This window comes from Macrotis lagotis, chromosome 1 (assembly GCF_037893015.1).
Source record: "Macrotis lagotis isolate mMagLag1 chromosome 1, bilby.v1.9.chrom.fasta, whole genome shotgun sequence".
Taxonomy (NCBI): domain Eukaryota; kingdom Metazoa; phylum Chordata; class Mammalia; order Peramelemorphia; family Peramelidae; genus Macrotis; species Macrotis lagotis.
This window is the reverse complement of record NC_133658.1, coordinates 163965076-163981991: the sequence shown is the minus strand read 5'-3', so window position 1 is coordinate 163981991 and position 16916 is coordinate 163965076. Positions and strand designations below refer to the sequence as shown.

Genomic DNA, 16916 nt, shown 5'->3' with positions numbered 1-16916 from the left:
ATTATTTGAAACCTGTTGAAATTGAAACTTATACCTATCAATGGTTGAATTCTTTCTCTTTTTTACTTTTTTTTTTTAACTGTCTGTCTTTTGACTGGTGCTGTTAACTTTACCTTAGAGCAGGGCTCTGATCCCAGCATAATGGAGATATCTCAGGCTTCAGGTTTATCATGTTATTTTCTGAACTCAGTCTAGGGATCTTTGACCTCTTGATTCTTCTAATGAGCTTTAATCCAAGACCAGGTGTGGCCATTGCTTCTCTGATTCACTCCTTGGTCTCCTACCCACTCCTGAGCCATGATTAAGGCTGCTACTCTTGTTCCTTGTAGTTTCTCAGGTGGCTTTAAATATCAGCAGGCCCTTCTGTCCTGCTCTCCTATCAGGGAGCACAACCAGCAAGACCCTCATTCTTCTGCCTGAAAGCAACCACAGCCTGGGATCTGAGTACCTGGACCTCCCATTCTCCAGGGGAGGATAGTTTTCCCAGACCAACTGCTGAACCATTTACCATCGCTGAAGTGAAAAATTCCGGAGGAAGGCTATGGCCTGCACAGCTACCCCAGGGCTTGCTCTTTGTTGACTGAGTCTACTGGAGGTTTCTACACTTCAATAAGACCAGATCATCACCCTGGAAGGTCAGATCTCTCCTAAAATCCTCTAAAGCAGTCTTAGGCTTGACTGCTTTACCCCAATTTTTAATTATTTCTGGTGCTCTAAAATTTACTTTGAAGGATTATTTTAAGTTATTTGAGGGAAAATTTGGAAGAGTCTAGGTAGTTTCCTGCCTTATTCCACCAATTACTCACAATTCCTTCTGTCTTCACTTTTTGGCAATCACTTTATGTTATTGGGTTCACAAAACTTTTTCACATTCTTTAATTCTTCATCATGAAACCATTTTTTTCCATCAATTGGAGTAGCTTTGACAAATACTCAATTTTCTCAAAATTAACATTGATTATTATAGCACATAAATTTTCAGTGGGATTTAAATCCAGGGAACTACAAGACTCTTAATTCTATCACTTGCACACATTTCTTAAACATTCATATTACGCAGCAATTGTGCAACATCATACTGCAGTATTTCCTCTCTATTCATGAACTTAGTTCCAGAATAATTTTGCTTTTCAGTATATCAACTATTAATCAGTTTTTTTATTCCCTGATAAGAGCAAAACTAGCAGCCCTACTGTAAGTGAAAATCCCCAAAAGATTTTTTTAAGGGGATGTTTTACAATGGGATAACTGCCCAAATCTTAAAGATTTACCTGGATTTATTCTAACAACAATTTGGGTATACTTTGAATGAAACAGTGAGTTCATCAGTAAAGATTATGTATTTTTCATCTTCAGTATTCCAGTCTTTGTATTATTTTGCGAATAGCAAGAATATTTTTATTCTTAATTTGGTGTTTTGTTTTTTTAAATTAATCTTGTTCTTTCAACTTCAAGTTCTATGCTTTCCTGTTTATGAACCCAAATAATCCCTCCAGTTCCTTGGTCCTTTGAAGGACTTTGGGTGTTCTCTGAGATTGAAGCAATAGTTTATTATTGATGCTTTTGTTTTCAACTACAACTTTCATGTGCTTTTTGGTGGGACTGATCCTATTTCAACATGGGCATGAATGATCTTCAAAATTACTTTCTCACAACAATATCCTTACCCTGCAATATCGATAATAGTCATTCAAGTGTGCTCTTTAAGAGCTATAATTTTTTTTAAATTTCCTTGGAATAATATCTATTCTTAAAAAGTCAACATTAAAAGCATAACATAAGAGACTAATAAAATGTGTGCAGGACACAAAATTCAGTATTTAGATCTACATAAAGATGGGGGAAAGCAGCTCAATTTGGTTTTGAATTGTTAAAGATCAATATTTTGAGTTAGCCTAATTCAAAATGAAAACATATAGGGGTGGTTAGATGGCGCAGTGGATAGAGCACCGGCCCTGGAGTCAGGAGGACCTGAGTTCAAATCCAGCCTCAGACACTTAATAACTACCTAGCTGTGTGGCCTTGGGCAAGTCACTTAACCCCATTTGCCTTGCAAAAAAAAAACCCTAAAAAAATGAAAACAAGGGGTGGCTAGGTGGTGCAGTGAATAGAGCACCAACCCTGGAACCAGGAGTACCTGGGTTCAAATCCAACTTCAAACACTTACTAATTACCTAGCCATGTGGCCTTGGGCAAGCCACTTAACCCTATTGCCTTGAAAAATCTAAAAACAAAAAACCTATCAAAAGTATTGCTTGTCCCAAGTAATTCATATAGTCTTAAAAGTAATAATTAAATTCTTTAAAATCTTTTCTTTTTAGTAAACTTATTTTTATTCAATTTGATGGTCCACATATGTTTCCTGGCATTCCAACTGAGCCCAAGACATATACTGGCCTGGCCCAGTCCCAGAAGAGAAAACACTATCAAAAAAGGTAAATACAAAGAATGAAAGCAAAATGAACAATATAAATAAATTTAAAATAGGCTAGATAATTGTGACCATGAAGTGAACCTTAAAAATAGACTGACATAAGAATTATAAGGAAAACTGAAGACTAAGGGGGGGAAAAAACATTGATTTTTAAAGGGAAAGGGGATAGAAATCAATACAAAAGAAACAAATCTAGAAAAAAATCCTAGCTTTCTTAACCTTAAATGTGAATGGACTGAACAAGGAGATAAGACAGTTACTGAATGAGTAAACAAAACCTGCTGTTTTTCAAAAAATACATTTAGAATGAAAATCTGACTCTGCAACAAATTTTACTACTACAATTCAAAAAATATCCGAAGTTGCAATCAAATAAAATAAAAATTCACAATTATCAAGAGATAAAGAAGGAAACAACATTATGCTTAAAGGAGCTATTAGAGCCAATAATGATATTAATCATATAGGAACCAAAATACATATAGGATCTAAATAGAAAGGGCTAAATTATTAAAAGATATTATGGAATAAAATAAGACTCCCTTAATTCTAGAAAACCAACAGAATGATAAGGCAAAATGTGAACAAACTTTCAAATCTGAAAATCATGGCATTTGATAAATGGGAACATTAAAGGACACACATATTCCTCAGTACTACATGATTTATAAAAACAGGCCATAAACTAGGGAAGATATGAGTGGGATATTCCCTCTTAAGAATTATTCCTAGTCCTCTCAGGGTTAAAAATCATTAAAACAAGGACAGACTATTACTCTTAGACTATTCTTAGGGGCAGCTAAGTGGCACAGTGGATAGAGCACCAATCCTGGAGTCAAGAGTACCTGAGTTCAAATCCAGCCTCAGACACTTAATAATTACCTAGCTGTGTGGCCTTGGGCAAACCAATTAACCCCATTTGCCTTGCCAAAAAAAAAAGTGAATGGCCTAATGTGATCCCCTCCTCCTCCCTCTCATCCCTCTCTGTCGACTCATTGGTTAGTCTTCAGAGTTACATTCTACTTGTGAAAATCTACCCCAGCAACTAAGAAAAGAATGAAAGGTTTTCATAAAATATTACCTCACCATCCAGATTGTGAGAATAACCTTCAGGATTATTACTATCTTATTGAAGTAATGTAACTTGTTTTGGAACACAAGGTCTAGGAACACTACTTATCATCAAACAAGAGGAGTCTTATGAGCTTCGTTGGAATGCAAGGTTTTTCTCATGGGAACAGTCTACTGTTCTTCCAGTTAAGATAGTTTCATTATCAAATATAACTAATTAAAAAAATACAAGGTCTCTTTGGAAATAGTCCACTGTTCCCCCCCCCCCCCCCAGCAGAATTGGGAGAGTGCCTTACTTGGAATTCAAGGTGTCTCTCACCCTCTTTCTTCTAAGAATAGTCTTTTTTTTAATATTTTTTAATATTTGATAATAGACTGGGAGAACAGTAGACTGCCTTCTCTTGTTTGATAAGTACTAAACTAAGAAAACAGTAGAGTTCCTTAGAAGACCTCAGACAGTAATTCATTTAGACAACTAAAGGTCATTATGGAAACATTCTATTCTTCTCTTTGTTACCAGGTACATTTTTCATGTAAAGATTATAGCTCTGAAAACCTTAGCCAATCAGGTTGGAAGAGAGGGGGGCTAGGGAGGGGGAAATCACACTAGGCCATATAATCTTGCTTGACTGTCACCTCGGGGGGCAGCTCCTTCATCTTCATTACCTTTACCTTTGTGAGACTTGGAGTATGCCCTTTTCTCAAGAAATGACAAAATAACTTTCTAAACTTTCTTTTTTTGCTCAGATAAGTCTCTATAATTTTTTAAAGTGTATTTTTATCCCACAGACTTAACCTCTATTTGCCTTAATCCACTGGAAAAGGAAATGGTAACCACTCCAATATCTTTGCCAAGATTTGCCAAGAAGACCTTATGGGAAGTATAGTCCATGGTGTCATGAAGAATTGGACACAACTAAACAATGATTGCAGAAAACACTCTTTAGTATTGATTGGTTTGACTGAACTTTTTCCCCCCCTTATCCATGGAAATAAATGTGATATAAAAAAGATAGCAATAAAAATAAGATAAAACTGAATATTCATCACCAAAAACAAAACAATAAAATTCTTCTTCCATCACAATTCACAGCTTTTTAAAGAAAAAAAAGGGGAGGGTGTTTGTTTTTTACCCAAGGGTGTCGTCATGGAATAGTAAACAAGAAGAGTTAAAATAATGACTGTCAAATTTTCCCAAAATATATAGTAGTAAAACTTGAATTTCCCCTTCCTCCCCATAAGAATCCATAAAATTTATATAGCACTTTAAGGATTGTAAAGCACATTACAAACAGCAGTTCATTTGAGCTTCACAACAATTCTGTGAGATAAGTATCATTGTTATCCTCAATTTATAAATTAGGAAAGGTTAATTGTGTGCTAGGGACCATATATATAACTTAGTGTTTAAGGAAGGATTTGAATGGAAGTCTTGACTCTAAAAGCAGGGGTGGGGAACATTTTTTCTGCCAAGGGCGATTTGGAAATTTTTAACATTATTCACAAGCTATATTTAGTCAAAAAATTTAATTAATTCACCCTTAAAAAGCTCCTAGATTTATGGAATTTCCAGTCTTGCCTATGGTTGCCTAGGCAGCACCAGACCAATATAGCCCACGGGCTAGAGGTTCCCCATCCCTGCCCTAAAGTCTTACCTAAAAGATAGTGCTACTGCCAGGGATTTTCAGGGTTACTGGTAGTGGCCTGCCACACTCTGCTCCTGCAACCCTCATCTCTAACCTTCTAATTTTCACTGACTGGCAGGTGTGCCCCTGAAGCCCATCCTCAGTGAAACGATGTCTCTATCATTCTTGACAGAAGAGACCCCTACTTAGTGGCAGCCCTCTAAATGTCCAAGTCCGGTTGTGACTTTGGGCAAGTCACTTCATCTCTCTGTGCCTTAGTTTCTTCGATTGTAAAATAAGAGTTGGACTAGATTTCAATGTGCCTTCTAGATCTAAAGCTATGGATCTTGTTAAGTTTCCCTCATCAGGAGGATTCTCATTTAAACCAAATACTGCTTTAGCAACTTTTAACAAAAAAGAAGCATATAGTAAAGTCTTGCAGTAAAAATAAACTTTGATTATATTCCAAATCTCAAAAATATTTTGCACTCCTAAGTTTGCTATTATATGAAAATCAAAAGGTGAAATTCATAAGTATATTTTGGATTCTGAATATATGAAGTCATCTTCCATAAATTTATTATATATGTAATTTAAATCAGTCTTTGTGTCTATAGTTTGTGTACCAACCTGTTATAATTCTGATTCTGAATTGAAAACAGCAGAATACCACTTTGCAAAAGCCTTACTAAAAATATTTTTTCTTTTCTTGAAATTAGGACTATAAAGAAATAATTTAGTTGTTTAGGGGCAGCTAGGTGGTACACTGGATAGAGCACCAGACCTGAGTTCAAGTCCATCCTCAGACACTTAATAATTGCCTAGCTTTGTGAACTTGGGCAAGTCACTTAACTCCATTGCCTTAAATTTTAAAAAAAAAACTAAGTGAGAAATAATCTGGTAGCAGGAGACATACAGAATTTGGCTAAATTACTGAAATGAAATTCTAGATTATAGTGGCCCTATTGATATAAATAAAGTTATAGGCAATACCAGGTTTATGGGTCTCCAGTTTTAAAACCTTATCTTTAAAAAAAAACTAGCATTTATGTAGCATTTTGAGGTTTCTAAGATACTTTGTATGTGTATATAAATGTACACACTCACATGAAGCTCACAACCTTGTAAGGTAAGTAGCACAGGTGTTATTACTGTCTATCTTATAAATAAGAAGACTGAGGCTCAGAACAGCTAAGTGACTGTCCCCATGATCATTACCCCAAAGCTATCAAATCTCAGAGAAAAGATTTGAACCCAGGTTTTCCTTACTTCAAATCCAGTACCATTCCCCCACTAGACTCTGCACCTCTTGAGCAAGCAATGTGGCTTAATTATCTTTGTAAACCCTAACACAATTAGCTTAGGCTTAGTGATTCAGTGGCAAATATGCTGTAATTAGTTTAAAGACCAGTATTCAAACCTTACCTCCATCTCTAGCTATGGGGTCTTGTGCAAATCACCTTATCTCTTAGAATCCCAGTTTCCTTATTTGGTTTTTTAAAATATATTTTTTTTTTACCCAATAACCTGTTAAAACAATTTTTAAAGTTCCAAAATCTATTTCTCCCTTCTTCCAACCCTCCTCCTTCCCTCCATGTTACAATCATGTAAAATATTTCCATATTAGTCAGTCACTTTGTACTGGAAGACTCAAATAAAAGAAAAATAATTAAAGTAAAAAACATAGCATGCTTGTTTGTATTCAGACATGATCAGTTCTTTCTCTGGGGATGGTATTTTTCAACATTAGTCCTTTGGGATTTTCTTGGATCATTTTAAGTCAAGTCTAACATAGCTGATCATTGCATAATATTGTTGTTACTGTGTATACTGTTTTCCTGGTTCTGCTCACAATGCTGAATATCAGTTCATGTAAGTCTTTCCATGTGTTTTCTGAAATCTGCCTGCTCAACCTTTCTGGAACAATAGTATTCCATTAACATTAATATACCATAACTTGTTCAGCCATTCTCAAATTGAGGGGCATTTCCTCAATCTTCAATTCTTTGTCACCACAAAAAGAGCTGCAATAAAGTATTTTTTAGTGTAGGTCCTTTTCCCCTTTTTATGATCTCTTTGGGATGTAAATCCAGTAGGGGTTAGTGCTGTACTTTGAGCATAGTTCCAAATCATTCTCCAGAATGGCTGAATCAGTTCACAACTCCACCAGCAATGTATTAGGATCCCAGTTTCAGTTTTCCCACATTCCCTCCAACAGTCAACATTTTCCTTTTTTGTCATGTTAGCCAGTCTGATAGGTATAAGGTAGAACCTCAGGGTTGTTTTAGTTTGCATTTCTCTAATCAATAGTGATGTAGAGCATTTTTAATATGACTACAGTTTTAATTTCTTTGTCTGAAAATTTGTTGTCACAGTGAAGATAGTGCCAGCATGTCTCACAGAAAAACCAAACCTGAAAATGGAAACCTTACTAGTTCTAAGAAGTTAATGCAAGTTCATTCTTCCGGCTGTATTATAATTGATGATCTATTCATAGTCACACTACTTAGAGAAATCAATGTGAGTGACTCACATAAATTCAAATAGCTTTGATAACATCTACAAGTGCAATAGTCACTCCTTTCTTAAATTCAAACTACCTCTGCATAGTAAAAAATAGTCTTAATTCCCAAAATACTGCATATAAATTTTATATTTATATAATAAATATTGAACAGAAAAATGAAGCAGAACTCAAAATGCCACTATCCTGAGTCACAGACTATTTAAACATCTAACTTGAATCTGAAACAAACAGAAAAAAAAGGAAAATTACACATAAAATAATGAATGTAGTGGGGGGGAATCTGCTGAAATCAGTCAAATCTTGGTTAAAATCCCAGCTCTCCTACTTATAATATGGATAAGTCATTTAATTTGTCTGGAATAATTTAGTTTATATTCCAAAATGAAGTACAATAATTCAATTTAAAACCATAAAGTTGGGGCAGCTAGGTGGTGCAGTGGATTGAGCACCAGCCCTGAAATCAGGAGGACCTGAGTTCAAATAAGACCTCAGACACTTAATAATTACCTAGTTGTGTGGCCTTGGACAAGCCACTTAATCCCACTGCCTTGCAAAAATTAAAAAAAAAAACCATAAAATTTTGAAATATAAAGAAATGTTATACACATTAATGATCAACATATAAAAAAAGTAAATAAGAAAGGTCATGAAATTCTAACAAACTTTTTAGAGGGAATGATTTTTAAAGTTATGACATTTCCTATTTTTAAATGACTGTAATCATAAATGGTTATTAAGCAATTTTAATTGTACCCACGTCGAATAAAATTTCTAATAAAACATTTAATAGATAAATTTCAATCAAGTGGCTGGACTATGTATGATCTTTAAGGCTCTGACCAGTTGGATAAATCCTAATATATTATAACTTACTGAAAATGGAAATAAACACAGTTTTTCAAAATATATTTTCCAAATCTAAATCACTTTTTAAGAACCAAAAAGATAAAATATGATACTTGACTTTGGCTCAACTAACTGAAAACCAACTCATTTAAGAAAATTAAGAATTGCAAAGGACACTAGTATACTTTAACATAACAATCAAGAAATGAAAATGTTTCATCTTCTTTTGTCAAAAATTAATTGTGATATTCATGAATAAAAGGAACGGATAAAGCAAGAGACAGAAAAATTCAAGACAGCTTTATTAGGGGACATACAATTAGAAAGAGCAGTCATGGAGGATATAAATAGACCAAGTCTGCTAGGTCTCGTGAAAATGAGTACTACATTAGAGTCCTGGACTGAACTGAGTGCCAAATCCAGGAAAGACTGGTGGTTTTTTATAGGGTCCTTATCTGAATCAAGCAGAAACTTGGCACTGGAGAAAGGAAATAAGGAACCTGTATCTGGGGGCTGGTGCTGATTCATGCTTGTTGAATTGGCAGCCTAGTTCATATCAAAAAAAATCCATACTGGTCCAGGAAGGGGTAAAAAAAACCATTATTGTTGGTCTTATTTTGAATTCTGAGCTTCCTGGTGCTTTTTCATTTAGGGGTTGAGGTAGTTAATGAGGTCTTTACATTAACACTATAATTTCAAATTGCTTTCCAGATTGGTTATAAATATTAACCATTCCATCAACAGTATATTGCATTTCTTTTTGCAACTCCTTCAATCATAATTATTCCTTTCATCGTCTTCACCTTTTCAAGGTACAAGGGAAAGTTTCAGAACTGTTTTATTTCTTTCTATTACTGATTTAAAGTTTTCACCAATTTTCTTTTTTGGTTTTTACAAGGCAATGGGGTTAAGTAACTTGCCCAAGGTCTCACAGCTAGTATCTGACACTGGATTTGAATTCAGGTCCTCCTGACTCCAGGACTCTATCCACTATATCATCTAGCTGCCTCCACCAATTTTCAAGATGTAATTTTAAATTGTTTTAATTGGTTTTCTTTTTATTTTGAAGTTTTTCACATGGTTATTAAATTAGAAAATTAAAATTATTCTCTATCACTTAATAATTGATTCTATTTTGTAACTGACACTATTCAGTATTATTGTCCCATTCAAGTCACATTTTTCTGTTCTTGACTTGGACTCGGGAATGCAGACTTTCCTTTGAGTTAGTTTAAAGGTGTGGTAAAAACAAAAGTTGTAATCATTCATATCATTAGCCCCTGGTATATCTGCTTATTGTCTATGAGACCCAACTGGCTTAATCTGTTGTTGCCCCCCCCCCAAATGATATATCATTTGTATTTGACTGTCCTTGTACAATTAGGGGAGATTTGATCTCCTCCAAAAGAAGACAAGCCTGATATACTGATCCCCTAGAAAAGATTACAAGAGGTAGATAAGACCCATAAAACAATTAGTATTCTTTAATTGTCAGAGAGGGGCATGATTAGCCACACCAAAAGTGTCAACTCATTTTTCCTAGTATAGCTGATTGTATTGTCTTGAGACCCCCTTCTATCCTGCATGACAATAAAGAGGGAAGGTTGCTGCCCTTCTTGAGGTGGCCAGTCTGATTAACTTTGTTAACAACTATATGTGTCATTATTAATAAGATGATTTTGCTCAGTGTGTGCCTGTTTACTTTTAGTAAATTGATCTGCAACACTGACATTTTACAATTCTTCTTTAGAGAATTATTTATTCATATCCTTTGACCACTTATCTATTAGGGTAAGGTAATGTCATATTTTCTCCAAAATAATGTAAGTTCTACAAAAATAGGAGTTTTTCTCTACAAAAATAGGAAATGTTTCATTTTTTATCTTTGCATCTCCAATACCTAGAATGTCTTTGGCAAGAATGTCATTAATAAATCCTTTTTTAATGAAAAATTAGAAAACTGGATACACCTCTTCCTTTGATATTTTGCACATCTAAATAATGAACATGAAGCAAACAGTAAATAGAGAGCTGGTCTGAGTTAAGATGTCCTATGTTCAAATATCACTTCTGATATTATCTACATTACTATATATAAATTATTAAATTTCTTTCAATATCCTCAATCTGCTCTCTAAATCTATTAGTCTAAGAAGGTGTTAATTTACATTAGTAGAGGAAATTACTTATAGGGACCTACCTACGCCTATGAAATCACACAAAAAAAAGGAAATAAAAAACAAAGGAAAGGAAAAGAAAAATTAATAATATACTAGCTATTTGTGACCATTTCGAAGAATATTCTAACATTTTAGTTACTGATCTGAATTTGTTTATTTGTAAAAAACCTAATTTAATAAATCCTTTGGCATTTCTGGATCTAAGTTTTCTCATTCTAGCAATAAAATGTAATGTCTTATGAAAATATTAAATGAAAAAGTATTGACAAACAGATGTAAAAATTCTTATTGATTTTACTGGGAAAAAAAAAAAAGACCAGCAGGCTGAAATGTTCAGATGAAGGATTTTGGGGAGGGAATCAAACCTGTGATTTCTTCAGTGGAGAGAATTCCTTCCAGGACTTCACATCAGTGAATAGTTTGTGATTTAAACTTGGTTTTTTGCCTGGTGAGATACCTAAGTGTGCTTCAATCCCACGAGTTAAGCTTAGGAGCATTCCTGATTCCAAGATTAGCCCACTAGCTAACATATTATGCTATCTCTCTGGTCAATATGATTTTCTTCACACTAGTTACAATATTTGAAATATTATATACAGTCAAAAGAGCTAATAAACTAGATCTGTTGTTTTTCTACACATTAGAGAGCCTTACAAGAAACAGCACAAGGATACATTTATCTTATCAAGAACATTATTATTTCATTTTAATGTTTAAAGAGCAACTTCCTTGGAGTATACTGTGTACAAAGTACAGTTGTAGTATCCTAGCAATGAGACAGAACAGCCATGGAGAGAAACCTATATGTTTCAAAAAATCACTATAATAAAGAGAGCCTGAATACAAAACAAATTTGCTGACTTTAAAATAAAATTTTAAATATATAAATATACATATTATATATATATATATATATACACACTAAAGTTACCTATAATATCCAAAAATGTATTTAAAAGCATTTCATTTAAACATATATAAGATATATTCAAGAACTAAGTTATCATCAAAATTCCACAATTAAATCAACAAGTAACTGTTTACACTGAAAGTCAATCAAAAACACTATAATGATAAAAATTATTTCATATAAATTCAATACAACAGGTACTTATTAAGCATCTACTTTCTGCGAAGCACAGAAGAGATGGGGATATGACAAAAAATGAAGAACTGTCCCTGCTCTCTAGTAGGTTACATTCTTCTGATTAAGGTATAACATATATTCATTATTATATGAACCTTCAAGTTAAAGCCAAATTCTGAGGCAGAATGAGGAAATCCATTCCATCCATGAATGGCAGTATGTGGAAAGCTGTAAATAGGAATGTCAAGTTTGAGAAATTGTAATTAAGCCAGCTGTGTTGTAATAGTGTAGAGAAGTAATGGGAAATAAGCCTGGGGGTAAGATGGAGCCAGACTGTGAAGGGCTGAGGAGTTAATCTTTTATTTCTGATGAATTGAACAGGGAACCACTGAAGATTCTCTTAAGTAAGAGAGTGATGATATGATCAGACTTATGTTTTAATAAATTTATTTTTGCAAATGTATCATTTTGGATGGAGTAGAGAAGTAAAATGTAGCAAACAATAAGTTCCAATGGGAAAGTTGCTGCAATAGATCAGGAAGGAGTGATTGGCTCCAATGGTAGCCATGTGAGTAAAGAAGAGATAAGATATGATGTAGAGGGAGAATTGAGAGTTGGCAAATAGCTGAATGAGGGGATGAAAGGAACATGAAGAATGAAAGAAAATCAAAGATTTATGCTGACATTTTAAATTTAAATAACTAAGATATGGATGGCCTTTAATAGTAAAAGGGATGTGTAAAGGAGGGGTGCCCTCCCTTCCTAACCACCTCCTATGTATTTATTCTCTATTTATTCTATGAATGAATTGAAAATCTTTCTCAAGTTTTAGTATATTAAAGCTTCTTTAAACCAGTAAAACAATTAAAAGACTTTTGAATCACTCTGTACTTAGATATGTACTTGTTTTCCCTAGTAGAACACAAGCTCCTTAGGAGAAAGGATCGTTTCATTCTTTTGCCTTTGGCCCTTGGTGCCAGGACCTAGCACAGTGCCTGGCAATAATAAGTGCTAAATAAATATCTGATTGATCATGAAAATGATGCTTGTTAAAAAAGGGACACAGGCGAGATTTAGTGAGGACACAAACTACCAGAAACTACCCTGACTAATGCAGATTAGCCCCTTCCCTGCATTATCAGTCTTAGGCAGCAGGGAGCAGCGACATGCCCAACTTCACAGTGTCAGTATTTTTCAGACTTAAGCAAAAATACAAAGACAAAAGAATTCCTTGTCATTTTGAAGTTTTCATTTTGTCAACCTTAAAGAAATTCAAAGTACTCATCTTCTCCGTATTCACCCTGTATATGAAAATGAAATCCTCCACTGAGTTAATAAACTCTAAAGTTAACTTAAATCAGTGTCCATATTTTAATAGTTATATGTAATTGAATGGAAACCCCCACAAGCTCCACAGATATACACATAATGCCAAAAGATTAGAAAAGTTCCACCAAACTGGGGAAACCCTCTGCAAAGGATTTAAGGAAAAGACTCACAGAAAAGAGTAGCACAGAACATGCATGGATAGTTTACAATCTCCAACTCTGAAGTGAGTATGCATATCAATTAGATTTGAGATACCTCTAAGTGATTAAAGTACATTTGTTATCATGTAACATTAATTACTTACACTGTGATCTTACTCAGACTCCTCATAATATAGGGTGGTGGTATGGGCAGATTTGGCAGGTCTGACTCAGTTTGCATGCAGCTCACAAATACAAGCCCAGTACTTAAGTATGTAACTATAATCTGAAGAAACATTTACTTCTAGAAAACTGGCCACAAAAGAATCAATTGAGGGTAGTGAAAGGAGGGGGCTCAAAGCATCTCATGAATCTATTAAGTTATGGTGAGTGAGTGATTTGCAATCTACCCAAAAGAAAAAAAATGCCTTCACCAATGAAATTATGGATCTTGAGGTATTGGTAAACTAGACATTACACAGCAAAATTTGCACAATTATGAATAGCATCATAAAACCATTTGCCAGCTTTTATTAAGAGCTTACTATATACAAAGTTCAGTCCTAAGCTAGGAAAACAGAGAAATGTGGCACCATTATTGACCTTTATTAAGTCAAAAATCAAACAAGAACTATGAATGAATTATTAAAGGATATGAAACAACTACATAATAAATGAAATAGGATAGAAGAAGTAAAAACTAATATGCACAGATGAAGAAGAGAAAGAACATCTCTTGGAAGTGATGAGAGGGAGGGAATCAGAAGTTTTCAACGAATAGGTGTTACTTGAGCCTCATTTTTAGAGATGGCTAGCATTAACTGGAATGAAGATTAGGAGAAGAAAGAATTCTTTCATAAGCAAAGGCAGAGACAAAAAAAAATCATTGGATTGTACAAATAACAGCATGTGGTCTATTTCAGTTGAAGTAAGCAGCAATAACAAAGTCAATTGTATGAATTTGGAAGGTACCAGGTATAAAAAAATCATTGAATGCTATACTAGAATGCTATATAATAAAAGAATCTGAACTTGAACCAGAAGAACATTAAGTGATCAGATTTATAGCCTAATAGTAAGGGATGAACTGGAATAGGTAAAGTCTGTAGGCAGGAAGACTAATTAGGAAGCTGTCATAATATTCAGTGTGAGGTTCTGTACATAGGAGGGTAGTTGCAGTAAGGAATGAGGAAATCAGTGGCGTTTCTAGAAAGGACTAAATAGTAATCTAATCCAACATTCCATTCCATGGGGGGAAAAAAAATCTCTAACATCCTTATGTTTTCACACATACTGTGTTTCAAAATTCCCATGAGTGACCTCACAAAAGTATGACATAGGACACTGTATTTTTGATAATTCTATTATTAATTTCTTCTTTATAATGTACCAAAACCTGGTTCCATGTAATGTGCCTCTACTAAATTTACTTCTCCTTTCGGATCTACCACGAATAAATGTTTTGTTTTCATTACTCAAGAACAAAAGTCAGAGATTCTATATTGTCGTGGTTTCAACCATAAATGATGCTGACCAGTGATTTGTTGGCATAATTCCTACAACCTGCTGAGCAGCTTCCAGGAAACCAAATGGCAATTTCTTAAGAAAGCATGGAAGAAAGTAGGTCTGAAAGGCTATACTGAAGATCAAGAGAGACAGGTTTGGATATACTGGGCTGCAGCATTCTTTCACTAGAAATCATATCCATATCCTTTTTCAAATCAAACATTCCCAGTTTCACCAATCATTCACAAGCACTGAACTCAAAACACTGTTTAGCAACTATTTATTACATGCAAGAAGCACTACTCAAAACCATTCTTCATCAAAAATACTCCCTTCACTAGACAAGTGATTATGCTATAGATCTAATTCAGTTTGTTACTGTTCCTCAAAATGTAAATCTTCAAATAAAAAATACTCCAGAAGTAGTCTCTGTAGAGACTATAATGAATGGGACACTTTCCTCATTATAGGGAATGGTATACTTCTATTAATATTAGCGAAGGTTGTATTGGGTGTTTTTAGAAGCCAAATTATTCCACTAATTTATATTGAGCATATATTGTCAATAAAAATAACCAAATTATTTTTCAGATGAATAGCTGTCAATTTTATTTTCCCAAATCCCTATTTGTGTTTAAAAAAATCAACTGCACAAGTATAGTACTTTGCATTCTTATTTAATTTCACCTTATTAGAGTGAGCTTCAGCCTTCAATTTTTTGAGTTCCTGAATCTTCTTCCATGTTTACATGTTAATGTCATTCTGAAATAAAAAATTAAGGACATACCATCTGGCTTTAGAGAAAACTAGTGATTGGGGGACTTAATGAAAATCACTCTAATCTCTGTATTCTTCAACTGTAAAAAGTTATTTTAACTTGCCTGAAGAAATGGGGTCAGACTCCAGTAACTTTTAGAATTTCTTTCAACTCAAATATATGATCCTAAGGTTTACTGACATAGTGAACTTTAGGAAAATTTATAATTTTGTTGTTTTTAAGTTTATGATCTTCTAAAGCTGTAAATTAAGTAGGGACAACAAAACATGATAAAAAGAAAAATGTAAACCTGTTCTTTTCTTCAAACAAAAGGAAACCCTCTTTTTAAGAGGGCTTTAACTGAGAAAAGTAAGAAAAAAAACAAGTTATGAATAAAAGTATTATTTAGGGGGAAAAACCCCTCCAAAAGTCCCTTTAGGACTCTTTTTTATCTTGATCAGTAATTAGCTTATGGGCAGCAAGGTGGCACAGAGGATAGAGCACTGGCCCTGAAGTCAGGAGAACCTGAGTTCAAATCCATCCTTAAGACACTTAATAATTACCTAGCTGTGCAACCTTGGGTAAGTCACTTAACTCCAATGCCTTACAAAACATACACACACACACACACACACACACACAAGAATTAGCCTAATTCTTTTGGGAAAAAAAAAATCTATGAAGAAAAAATATTCTTAAAAAACCTTAATGATAACACTACTTTCTTCAAAGAGAATCCTTTTGCTTTTAAAAGTAGATACAAATTTAATATAAAAATGATTTCTCATACATAGGGTGATATAGATGAAATTAATAATTATCTTAACCTTTCTTTTGAATGAATTTTATTACATTAATTAAAATTAATCTGGGCAGTCTGAAAAATGACACAGCACTTTGTAAAAGAAAAATTATCGATTACAAAGTACCCTACAGTTTTAAAATAGTTGTATACATATATAAAAAGTGCATTTGTATACATAGTATATTATATCATACAGCCCTCTAAGCAATTCAAATATTCTCTTCATTTTCTAGATGAGGAAACTGCCTTCAAATTCTTCTAACTCTATTCTAATGCTGCTTCTGTTACATTATGCTGCTTTTCAAGTATGCTTTAACTGCTTGTTAAATATCAATAATAGTTAAGATCATTAGAATTTCAAAATGTGTCAAAAGTAACAAAAATATTTAACATTAAATAGAAAAAAATAAAAGTAAATGATAAATACCAAAGAGTAAATCTCTCAGGGACAAGAGCAGAGTCTAAATGAATTCTGGTTTCTTCCAAAAGCTCACTATTCTAGGACCCTTTCGTCACTGAAATATGACTCCATGAGATTAAAAATGATCTCATTTTTTTAAAAAAAAGTTGGCTCAACAAAAAAATGAACCTGTTACTTTTTCTTTACTA

General features: G+C 33.8%; 1 protein-coding gene across 1 annotated transcript in view; it reads right to left on the bottom strand.

The window, feature by feature from the left end:
• Positions 1-16916, bottom strand: part of NAPB (NSF attachment protein beta) — a 51250-nt gene that overhangs the window by 33205 nt on the left and 1129 nt on the right. The gene's annotated exons all lie outside the window — the stretch shown is intronic.